Source organism: Petromyzon marinus, chromosome 82, assembly GCF_048934315.1.
Source record: "Petromyzon marinus isolate PM22_M1 ecotype Great Lakes invasive population chromosome 82, UKy_Petmar_22M1.pri1.0, whole genome shotgun sequence".
Taxonomy (NCBI): Eukaryota; Metazoa; Chordata; class Hyperoartia; order Petromyzontiformes; family Petromyzontidae; genus Petromyzon; species Petromyzon marinus.
This window is the reverse complement of record NC_133747.1, coordinates 7466009-7479620: the sequence shown is the minus strand read 5'-3', so window position 1 is coordinate 7479620 and position 13612 is coordinate 7466009. Positions and strand designations below refer to the sequence as shown.

Below are 13612 nucleotides of genomic sequence, written 5' to 3'. Positions count from 1 at the left end.
CCACTCACTCACCCACTCACCCACCCACTCACCCACTCACTCACCCACTCACCCACCCACCCACTTACCCACTCACCCACCCACCCACTCACCCACTCACTGACCCACCCACCCACTCACCCACCCACTCACCCACTCACTCACCCACTCACCCACCCACTCACTCACCCACCCACTCACTCACCCACTCACCCACTCACCCACCCACCCACTCACTCACCCACTCACCTCACCCACCCACCCACTCACCCACTTACCCACTCACCCACCAACCCACTCACCCACCCACTCACCCACTCACCCACTCACCCACCCACCCACTCACCCACTAACTCACTCACCCACCCACCCACCCACTCACCCACCCACCCACTCACCCACCCACTCACCCACTCACTCACTCACCCACCCACTCACCCACCCACTCACCCACTCACCCACTCACTCACCCACTCACTCACCCACCCCACCCACTCACTCACCCATCCACTCACTCACCCACTCACCCACTCACTCACTCACCCACCCACCCACTCACCTACTCACTCACTCACTCACCTACTCACCCACCCACCCACTCACCCACTCACCCACCCACCCACTCACTCACTCACCTCACCCACCCACTCACCCACCCACCCACTCACCCACTCACTCACCCACCCACCCACTCACTCACTCACCCACCCACTCACCCACTCACCCACCCACCCACTCACTCACTCACCCACCCACTCACCCACTCACTCACTCACCCACTCACTCACCCACTCACTCACTCACCCACTCACCTACTCACCCACCCACTCACCCACTCACCCCACCCACTCACTCACCCACCCGCTCACTCACCCACTCACCCACCCACTCACCCACTCACTCACCCACCCACTCACTCACCCACTCACTCACCCACTCACCCACCCACCCACTTACCCACTCACCCACTCACTGACCCACCCACCCACTCACTTACCCACTCACCCACCCACCCACTCACCCACTCACCCACCCACCCACTCACCCACTCACTCACCCACTCACCCACTAACCCACCCACTCACCCACCCACTCACCCACCCACTCACCCACTCACTCACTCACCCACTCACCCACTCACTCACTCCACCCACCCACTCACCCACTAACCCACCCACTCACCCACCCACTCACCCACCCACTCACTCACTCACCTACTCACTCACCCACTCACTCACCCACTCACCCACTCACTCACTCACCCACCCACCCACTCACCTACTCACTCACTCACCTACTCACCCACCCACCCACTCACCCACTCACCCACCCACCCACTCACTCACTCACCCACTCACTCACCCACCCACCCACTCACTCACCCACTCACCTCACTCACCCACCCACTCACTCACCCACCCACTCACCCACTCACCCACCCACTCACCCACCCACTCACCCACTCACCCACCCACTCACCCACCCACTCACCCACTCACCCACTCACCTACTCACCCACCCACTCACCCACTCACCCCACCCACTCACTCACCCACCCGCTCACTCACCCACTCACCCACCCACTCACCCACTCACTCACCCACCCACCCACTCACTCACCCACTCACTCACCCACTCACCCACCCACCCACTTACCCACTCACCCACCCACTCACCCACTCACTGACCCACCCACCCACTCACTTACCCACTCACCCACCCACCCACTCACCCACTCACCCACCCACCCACTCACCCACTCACTCACCCACTCACCCACTAACCCACCCACTCACCCACCCACTCACCCACCCACTCACCCACTCACTCACTCACCCACTCACCCACTCACTCACTCACCCACCCACCCACTCACCCACTAACCCACCCACTCACCCACCCACTCACCCACCCACTCACTCACTCACCTACTCACTCACCCACTCACTCACCCACTCACCCACTCACTCACTCACCCACCCACCCACTCACCTACTCACTCACTCACCTACTCACCCACCCACCCACTCACCCACTCACCCACCCACCCACTCACTCACCCACCCACCCACTCACTCACCCACTCACCTCACTCACCCACCCACTCACTCACCCACCCACTCACCCACCCACTCACCCACCCACCCACTCACCCACCCACTCACCCACTCACTCACCCACTCGCTCACACATTGACTCATCTCGAAACTTTACCATTGCAACTTCTGTATTTCCACCCCCATCACCACCACCCCATCACCACCACCAATCACTATCGATACCTAAATCTGCGCCCACAGCCCTCTGCTGCCATGGTGACGTCACCCTACTGCTGCTGCTATTTAAGACCGTGAGCAAGTAGAAAGAGCTTCACCATTCTGTCGAAGTGATCCGTCTCGCTTGATGTTATTACAAGCAAATCCTCAAACAACTCCAGTTATAAATGGATAAAGTAATGAACGATTTAGTCGTTCGTCAGCGTAACACTTTTTTGCTGATTGGCCGTATTGGGTGGTGGTGGGTTACAGCTCAGTCTTAAGCAATATTGTTCGTGAAAAGCCTGCTACTACGTGTTAAACAGGTACTACATCTACTACAGCAACTACCACTACTACTACCACTACTACTACCACTACTACTACACCTACCACTACTACTACCAACACTACTACTACCACTACTACTACACCTATCACTACTACTACAACTACTACTACCATTACTACTACTACTACCACTACTACTACCACTACTACTACATCTACTACAGCAACTACCACTACTATTACTGCTACCACTACTAATACAGATATCACTACTACTACAGCTACCACTACTACTACCACCACTACTACTACCACTACTACTACCATTACTACTACTACCACTACTACTACTACTACACCTATCACTACTACTACCACTACTACTACAGCTACCACTACTACTACACCTACTACTACCATTACTACTACTACCACTACTACTACCACTACTACTACCATTACTACTACTACTACCACTACTACTACCACTACTACTACATCTACTACAGCAACTACCACTACTACCACTACTACTCCAGCTACCACTACTACTACACCTACCACTACTACTACACCTACCACTACTACTACCACCACTACTACTACCACCACTACTACTACCACTACTACTACATCTACTACAGCAACTACCACTACTACCACTACTACTACAGCTACCACTACTACTACCACTACTACTACAGCTACCACTACTACTACAACTACTACTACCATTACTACTACTACTACACCTACCACTACTACTACAACTACTACTACCATTACTACTACTACTACCACTACTACTACCACTACACCTAACACAACTACTACAGCTACCACTACTACTACACCTACCACTACTACTACACCTACCACTACTACTACTACCACTACTACTACACCTACCACTACTACTACAACTACTACTACACCTACCACTACTACTACCACTACTACTACCATTACTACCACTACTACTACCACTACTACTACACCTACCACCACTACTATCACTACTACTACCACTACTACTACTACCACTACTAATACACCTACAGCCCTGCTAGAGGCTACCTGGGGGAGCTTTGTCTGTGTCTGTGTGACTGCACTTGCCCCTACAGCCCTGCTAGAGGCTACCTGGAGGAGCTTTGTCTCTGTGTCTGTGTAACAGCACTTGCCCCTACAGCCCTGCTAGAGGCTACCTGGGGGAGCTTTGTCTGTGTCTGTGTGACTGCACTTGCCCCTACAGCCCTGCTAGAGGCTACCTGGGGGAGCTTTGTCTGTGTCTGTGTGACTGCACTTGCCCCTACAGCCCTGCTAGAGGCTACCTGGGGTAACTTTGTCTCTGTGTCTGTGTGACTGCACTTGCCCCTACAGCCCTGCTAGAGGCTACCTGAGGGAGCTTTGTCTCTCTCTGTGTAACACAGCACTTGCCCCTACAGCCCTGCTAGAGGCTACCTGGGGGGAGCTTTGTCTGTGTCTGTGTAACTGCACTTGCCCCTACAGCACTGCTAGAGGCTACCTGGGGGAGCTTTGTCTGTGTCTGTGTAACTGCACTTGCCCCTACAGCCCTGCTAGAGGCTACCTGGGGGAGCTTTGTCTGTCTCTGTGTGTGACTGCACTTGTCCCTACAGCCCTGCTAGAGGCTACCTGGGGGAGCTTTGTCTGTGTCTGTGTAACTGCACTTGCCCCTAGGGCCCTGCTAGAGGCTACCTGGGGGAGCTTTGTCTGTGTCTGTGTTACTGCACTTGCCCCTACGGCCCTGCTAGAGGCTACCTGGGGTAGCTTTGTCTGTGTCTGTGTAACTGCACTTGTCCCTACAGCCCTGCTAGAGGCTACCTGGGGGAGCTTTGTCTGTGTCTGTGTAACAGCACTTGCCCCTACAGCCCTGCTAGAGGCTACCTGGGGGACCTTTGTCTGTGTGTCTGTGTGACTGCACTTGCCCCTACAGCCCTGCTAGAGGCTACCTGGGGGAGCTTTGTCTGTGTCTGTGTGACTGCACTTGCCCCTACAGCCCTGCTAGAGGCTACCTGGGGGAGCTTTGTCTGTGTGTCTGTGAAACTGCACTTGCCCCTACAGCCCTGCTAGAGGCTACCTGGGGGAGCTTTGTCTGTGTCTGTGTGACTGCACTTGCCCCTACAGCCCTGCTAGAGGCTACCTGGGGAAGCTTTGTCTGTGTCTGTGTGACAGCACTTGCCCCTACAGCCCTGCTAGAGGCTACCTGGGGAAGCTTTGTCTGTGTCTGTGTGACAGCACTTGCCCCTACAGCCCTGCTAGAGGCTACCTGGGGGAGCTTTGTCTGTGTCTGTGTAACTGCCCTTGCCCCTACAGCCCTGCTAGAGGCTACCTGGGGGAGCTTTGTCTGTGTCTGTGTCTGTGTGACTGCACTTGCCCCTACAGCCCTGCCAGAGGCTACCTGGGGGAGCTTTGTCTGTGTCTGTGTGACTGCACTTGCCCCTACAGCCCTGCTAGAGGCTACCTGGGGGAGCTTTGTCTGTGTCTGTGTAACTGCACTTGCCCCTACAGCCCTGCTAGAGGCTACCTGGGGTAGCTTTGTCTGTGTCTGTGTGACTGCACTTGCCCCTACAGCCCTGCTAGAGGCTACCTGGGGGAGCTTTGTCTGTGTCTGTGTAACTGCACTTGCCCCTACAGCTCTGCTAGAGGCTACCTGGGGGAGCTTTGTCTGTGTCTGTATAACTGCACTTGCCCCTACAGCCCTGCTAGAGGCTACCTGGGGGAGCTTTGTCTGTGTCTGTGTGACTGCACTTGCCCCTACAGCCCTGCCAGAGGCTACCTGGGGGAGCTTTGTCTGTGTCTGTGTGACTGCACTTGCCCCTACAGCCCTGCTAGAGGCTACCTGGGGGAGCTTTGTCTGTGTCTGTGTGACTGCACTTGCCTCTACAGCCCTGCTAGAGGCTACCTGGGGTAGCTTTGTCTGTGTCTGTGTGACTGCACTTGCCCCTACAGCCCTACTAGAGGCTACCTGGGGGAGCTTTGTCTGTGTCTTTGTAACTGCACTTGCCCCTACTGCCCTGCTAGAGGCTACCTGGGGGAGCTTTGTCTGTGTCTGTGTAACTGCACTTGCCCCTACAGCCCTGCTAGAGGCTACCTGGGGGAGCTTTGTCTTTGTCTGTGTCTGTGTAACTGCACTTGCCCCTACAGCCCTGCTAGAGGCTACCTGGGGGAGCTTTGTCTGTGTCTGTGTGACTGCACTTGCCCCTACAGCCCTGCTAGAGGCTACCTGGGGTAGCTTTGTCTGTGTCTGTGTGTGACTGCACTTGCCCCTACAGCCCTGCCAGAGGCTACCTGGGGGAGCTTTGTCTGTGTCTGTGTGTGACTGCACTTGCCCCTACAGCCCTGCTAGAGGCTACCTGGGGTAGCTTTGTCTGTGTCTGTGTGTGACTGCACTTGCCCCTACAGCCCTGCTAGAGGCTACCTGGGGGAGCTTTGTCTGTGTCTGTGTGTGACTGCACTTGCCCCTACAGCCCTGCTAGAGGCTACCTGGGGGAGCTTTGTCTGTGTTTGTTTTGCCATCTGCAGCGATTTGAAAGCAGAAGTTGACCCGGATCGAAAGTTTCGATTCTGCTGCGTCCAAGGCCCCCAGCTGCTGATACCACCACAGGTACCACCACAGGTACCACTACTACCACTACAGGTACCACTGGTACCACCACAGGTACCACTATAGGTACCACTACTACCACTACTACCACTACAGGTACCACAGGTACCACTATAGGTAACACTACTACCACTACTACCACTACAGGTACCACCACAGGTACCACTATAGGTACCACTATAGGTACCACTGGTAGCCACTACTACCACTTCAGGTACCACTACAGGTACCACTGGTACCACTACTACCACTACTACCACTACAGGTACCACTGGTACCACCACAGGTACCACTGGTACCACTACAGGTACCACTGGTACCACTACTACCACTACTACCACTACAGGTACCACTGGTACCACCACAGGTACCAATGGTACCACTACAGGTACCACTGGTACCACTACAGGTACCACTGGTACCACTACTACCACTACTACCACTACAGGTACCACTACAGGTTACACTACAGGTACCAGTAGTGGTACCACTGGTACCTGTACCAGTGGTACCTGTAGTGGTACCACTACTACTACTACCACTACAGGTACCACTGGTACCACTACTACCACTATTACCACTATAGGTACCACTGGCACTACTACAGGTACCACTACAGACACCACTGGTACTACTACAGGTACCACCACAGGTACCACTACAGGTACCACTACTACCACTACAGGTACCACTACTACCACTACAGGTACCACTACTACCACTACAGGTACCACTGGTACCACTACAGGTACCACTATAGGTACCACTACTACCACTACTACCACTACAGGTACCACCACAGGTACCACTGGTACCACCACAGGTACCACTGGTAGCCACTACTACCACTTCAGGTACCACCACAGGTACCACTGGTAGTCACTACAGGTACCACTACTACCACTACTACCACTACAGATACCACCACAGGTACCACTGGTACCACCACAGGTACCACTGGTACCACTACTACCACTACAGGTACCACTATAGGTACCACTACTACCACTACTACCACTACAGGTACCACCACAGGTACCACTGGTAGCCACTACTACCACTTCAGGTACCACTACAGGTACCACTGGTAGCCACTACTACCACTATTACCACTACAGGTACCACTGGTATCACTGGTAACACTACTACCACTATTACCACTACAGGTACCACCACAGGTACCACTGGTACCACCACAGGTACCACTGGTAGCCACTACTACCACTTCAGGTACCACTACAGGTACCACTGGTAGCCACTACTACCACCACAGGTACCACTGGTAGCCACTACTACCACTATTACCACTACAGGTACCACTACAGGTACCACTGGTACCACTACTACCACTACTACCACTACAGGTACCACCACAGGTACCACTGGTAGCCACTACTACCACTATTACCACTACAGGTACCACTGGTATCACTGGTAACACTACTACCACTATTACCACTACAGGTACCACCACAGGTACCACTGGTACCACCACAGGTACCACTGGTAGCCACTACTACCACTACAGGTACCACCACAGGTACCACTGGTAGCCACTACAGGTACCACCACAGGTACCACTGGTAGCCACTACAGGTACCACTGGTACCACTGGTAACACTACTACCACTATTACCACTTCAGGTACCACCACAGGTACCACTGGTAGCCACTACTACCACTATTACCACTACAGGTACCACTGGTATCACTGGTAACACTACTACCACTATTACCACTACAGGTACCACCACAGGTACCACTGGTAGCCACTACTACCACTACAGGTACCACCACAGGTACCACTGGTACCACTACTACCACTACTACCACTACAGGTACTACTGGTATCACTGGTATCACTACTACCACTACAGGTACCACTGGTACCACTACTACCACTACAGGTACCACTACAGGTACCACTACAGGTACCACTGGTACCACTACTACCACTACTACCACTACAGGTACCACTGGTACTACTACCACTACAGGTACCACTGATACCACTACTACCACTACAGGTACCACTGGTACCACTACTACTACAGGTGCCAGTGGTACTACTACAGGTTCCACTACAGGTCCCACTACTACCACTACAGGCACCACTGGTACCACTACAGGTACCACTACAGGTACCACTGGTACTACTACTACAGGTACCTCTACAGGTACCACTACAGGTTCCACTACAACCACTACAACCACTACTACCACCACAGGTACCACTACAGACACCACTGGTACCACTACAGGTACCACTGGTACCACTACACGTACCACTACACGTACCACTACTACCACTACAGGTACCACTACAGGTACCACTGGTACCACTACAGATACCACTACAGCTACCACTACAGCACCACTGGTACCACTACTACCACTACAGGTACTACTACCACTACAGGTACCACTGGTACCACTACAAGTACCACTGGTACCACTACAGATACCACTACAGCTACCACTACAGGCACCACTGGTACCACTACTACCACTACAGGTACTACTACCACTACAGGTACCACTGGTACCACTACAGGTGCCACTGCTACTATTATAGGTACCACTGCTACAGGTACCACTGGTACCACTACAGGTACCACTGGTACTACTACATGTACCACTACTACAGGTACCACTACTACCACTACTACAGGTACCACTGGAACTACTACTACTACTACCACTAATACCACTACTACCACTACTACTACTACACCTACCACTACTACTACCACTACTACACCTACCACTACTACTACCACTACTACACCTACCACTACAACTACCACTACTACAACACCTACCACTACTACTACATCTACTACAACAACTACCACTACTACTACCACTACTACTACCACTACTACAACACCTACCACTACTACCACCACTACTACTACCACTACTACTACCACTACTACACCTACCACTACTACTACACCTACCACTACTACTACCACTACTACTACAGCTACTACTACCACTACTACACCTACACCTACCACTACTACTACCACTACTACACCTACCACTACTACTACACCTACCACTACTACTACACCTACCACTACTACCACCACTACTACACCTACCACTACTACTACCACTACTACTACAGCTACTACTACCACTACTACACCTACACCTACCACTACTACTACCACTACTACACCTACCACTACTACTACACCTACCACTACTACTACACCTACCACTACTACTACCACTACTACACCTACCACTACAACTACCACTACTACAACACCTACCACTACTACTACATCTACTACAACACCTACCACTACTACTACCACTACTACTACCACTACTACTACACCTACCACTACTACTACCACACCTGTCTTTGTGTGTGTGTGTCTGTGTGTGTGTGTCTGTGTGTGTGTCTGTGTGTGTGTCTGTGTGTGTATCTGTGTCTGTGTGTGTGTGTGTGTGTCTGTGTGTGTGTCTGTGTGTGTGTGTCTGTGTGCGTGTCTGTGTGTGTCTGTATGGCAATGTAGGGGGCACAGGTGGTGCATCAGCCACTCATCTCAGTGATCTCAGCCAGTCATCTCAGTGATCTCAGTCAGTCGACCCGTGGCACCTGCTGGGTCTGCCCCGTGACCTCCTGCCAGCGGGCGTTCGACACTTCACGTGGCCTCAAGGTGCACATAGCCTGGCACAAGCGTCGTGGTGACGTCACCGCCACTTAGTGGCGAATGGCGGTTGTTGTTGTATGTATGTGTGTGTATGTATGTGTGTATGTGTGTATGTATGCGTGTGTATGTGTATGTATGTGTGTATGTATGTGTATGTATGTGTGTGTATGTGTGTGTATGTGGGTGTGTGTATGTGTGTATCTGTGTGTGTCTGTGTGTGTATCTGCGTGTGAGTGTATCTATGTGTCTGTGTGTGTGTGTATCTGTGTGTGTGTATCTGTGTGTGTGTCTCTGTGTCTGTGGGTGTATCTGTGTGTGTATCTGCGTGTGAGTGTGTGTGTTGCTGTGTGTGTATCTGTGTCTGTGTGTGTGTATATCTGTGTGTGTATCTGTGTGTGTATCTGTGTGTCTGTGTGTGTGTCTGTGTGTGTATCTGTGTGTGTGTCTGTGTGTGTGTGTCTGTGTGTGTATCTGTATCTGTGTGTGTATCTGTATCTGTGTGTGTATCTGTGTGTGTATCTATGTGTGTCTGTGTGTATCTGTGTGTCTGTGTGTGTGTATCTGTGTGTGTATCTGTGTGTGTGTGTATCTATGTGTCTGTGTGTGTGTATCTGTGTGTGTGTATCTGTGTATCTGTGTGTGTGTGTGTGTGTATCTATGTGTCTGTGTGTGTGTATCGGTGTGTGTGTGTCTGTGTGTGTGTGTCTGTGTGTATCTGTGTGTGTGTCTGTGTGTGTCTGTGTGTGTATCTATGTGTGTCTGTGTGTATCTGTGTGTGTATCTGTGTGTGTCTGTGTGTGTGTGTCTGTGTGTGTATCTGTGTGTGTCTGTGTGTATCTGTGGGTGTGTATCTGTGTGTGTGTGTCTGTGTGTGTGTATCTGTGTGTGTGTATCTGTGTGTGTGTGTGTATCTGTGTGTCTGTGTGTGTATCTGTGTGTGTGTATCTGTGTGTGTGTCTGTGTGTCTGTGTGTGTGTGTATCTGTGTGTGTCTGTGTGTGTGTGTCTGTGTGTGTATCTGTGTGTGTCTGTGTGTATCTGTGTGTGTGTATCTGTGTGTGTGTATCTGTGTGTGTGTGTCTGTGTGTGTGTATCTGTGTGTGTGTATCTGTGTGTGTATCTGTGTGTGTATCTGTATATATCTGTGTCTGTGTGTATCTGTGTGTCTGTGTGTGTGTGTGTGTATCTGTGTGTGTATCTATGTGTATCTATGTGTCTGTGTGTGTGTCTGTGTGTGTATCTGTGTGTTTGTCTGTGTGTGTGTCTGTGTGTGTATCTGTGTGTGTGTCTGTGTGTGTATCTGTGTGTATCTGTGTGTGTGTGTCTGTGTGTGTGTGTCTGTGTGTGTGTCTGTGTGTATGTGTGTGTATCTGTGTGTCTGTGTGTGTGTGTCTGTGTGTGTGTATCTGTATATATCTGTGTGTGTATGTCTGTGTGTGTATCTGTGTCTGTGTGTGTGTCTGTGTGTGTGTCTGTGTGTGTATCTGTGTGTGTCTGTGTGTGTGTCTGTGTGTGTGTCTGTGCGTGTGTCTGTGTGTGTCTGTGTGTGTGTCTGTGTGTGTCTGTGTGTGTGTCTGTGTGTGTGTATCTGTGTGTGTGTCTGTGTCTGTGTGTGTGTGTCTGTATATGTCTCTGTGTGTATCTGTGTGTCTGTGTGTGTGTCTGTGTGTGTATCTGTGTGTGTCTGTGTGTGTGTCTGTGTGTGTGTCTGTGCGTGTGTCTGTGTGTGTCTGTGTGTGTGTCTTTGTGTGTCTGTGTGTGTGTCTGTGTGTGTGTATCTGTGTGTGTGTGTGTCTGTGTGTGTGTGTCTGTATATGTCTCTGTGTGTATCTGTGTGTCTGTGTGTGTGTCTGTGTGTGTATCTGTGTGTGTCTGTGTGTGTGTCTGTGTGTGTGTATCTGTGTGTGTGTGTCTGTGTGTGTGTGTCTGTGTGTGTATCTGTGTGTGTATCTGTGTGTGTATCTGTGTGTGTGTATGTGTGTGTGAATCTGTGTGTGTGTATCTGTGTGTGTCTGTGTGTGTGTATCTGTGTGTGTGTCTGTGTGTGTATCTGTGTGTGTGTATCTGTATATATCTGTGTGTGTCTGTGTGTGTCTGTGTGTGTGTATCTGTGTGTGTCTGTGTGTGTGTCTGTGTGTGTGTGTCTGTGTGTGTGTGTGTCTGTGTGTGTATCTGTATATATCTGTGTGTGTGTGTGTATCTGTGTGTCTGTGTGTGTGTGTATCTGTATATATCTGTGTGTGTATCTGTGTGTGTGTGTGTATCTGTGTGTCTGTGTGTGTGTGTATCTGTATATATCTGTGTGTGTATCTGTGTGTCTGTGTGTGTGTATCTGTGTGTCTGTGTGTGTGTGTATCTGTATATATCTGTGTGTGTCTGTCTCTGTCCGCCGTTCAACATGCGATAGACCCCTTGGCAGCCTGGTTGCACTGCAGAACAAGGCGCGGAGTCCGACGTTCCGTTCCCTGACCTACCCCAGCGTGCGTCAGTGTGGAGCAACTCGTTGCATCCCCCATGTATCACGGAAGGTGAGCGAGAGAGTGGAGGAAGTAGTGGTGGTGGTACCACAACTACCACCACTACCACAACTATCACTATCACAACTATCACCACCACCACCACTATCACTACCACCACTACCACAACTACCACAACTACCACCACTACCACAACCACCACCACTACCACAACTATCACTATCACAACTATCACCACTACCTCTATCACAACTACCACTACCACCACTACCACTACTACTACCACTACTACCACCACTACTACCACTACCACTACCACAACTACCACTATCACTACTACCACTACCATTACCACTACTATCACAACTACCACTACCACCACTACCACCACTACTACTATCACAACTATCACTACCACTACCACAACTACCACTACCACCACTACCACCACTACCACTACCACAACTATCACTATCACTACTACCACCACTACTACTACCACTACACCACTACCACTACCACGACCATCACTACCACTACCACAACCACCACCACTACCACAACTATCACTATCACAACTATCACCACCACCACTATCACTACCACTACTACCACCACTACCACAACTACCACTACCACAACTATCACTACTACTACTACCACTACTACTACCACTACTACTACCACTACTACAATTATCACTACCACTACTGCTACCACTACCACAACTACCACCACTACCACAACTACTACTACTACTACCACAACTATCACCACGACCACAACTACTACTACCACAACTATCACCACCACTACTACCACCACTATCACTACCACTACTACTACCACTACTACTACCACCACTATCACTACCACTACTAGTACCACTACTACACCACTACTACCACTACTACTACCACTACTACTACCACTACTACTACCACTACTACTACTACCACTACTACTACCACTACCACAACTATCACTACCACTACTACCACTACTACTATCACAACTATCACTATCACTACCACTACCACAACTACCACTACCACTACCACCACTACTACAACTACTACCACTACCACAACTACCACTACTACTACCACCACTACCACCACCACTACCACCACTACTACTATCACAACTATCACTACCACTACTACTACCACAACTATCACTACCACAACTATCACTAGTACTACCACTACTACCACCACTACTACTACCACTACACCACTACTACTACCACTACCACTAAGACTACTACTACCACTACTACTACCACTACTACTACCACTACTACTACCAC

The 13612-nt window shown here is 50.9% G+C and overlaps 1 long non-coding RNA gene across 2 annotated transcripts in view; it reads left to right on the top strand.

Annotated features, from left to right (window-relative positions):
• The first annotated feature begins 2318 nt into the window (after positions 1–2318).
• The window catches only part of LOC116958750 (uncharacterized), a 17098-nt gene continuing 5804 nt past the window's right edge, over positions 2319–13612 (top strand). The window contains exons 1-4 of one of the 2 annotated variants that reach the window (XR_012931252.1): positions 2319–2560; positions 6069–6150; positions 9687–9830; positions 12231–12351. This is a non-coding gene — a long non-coding RNA (uncharacterized LOC116958750). Of the gene's footprint in view, positions 2561–6068; positions 6163–9686; positions 9831–12230; positions 12352–13612 lie in introns of both variants that reach the window. The other variant, XR_012931251.1, reaches the window with a different exon arrangement.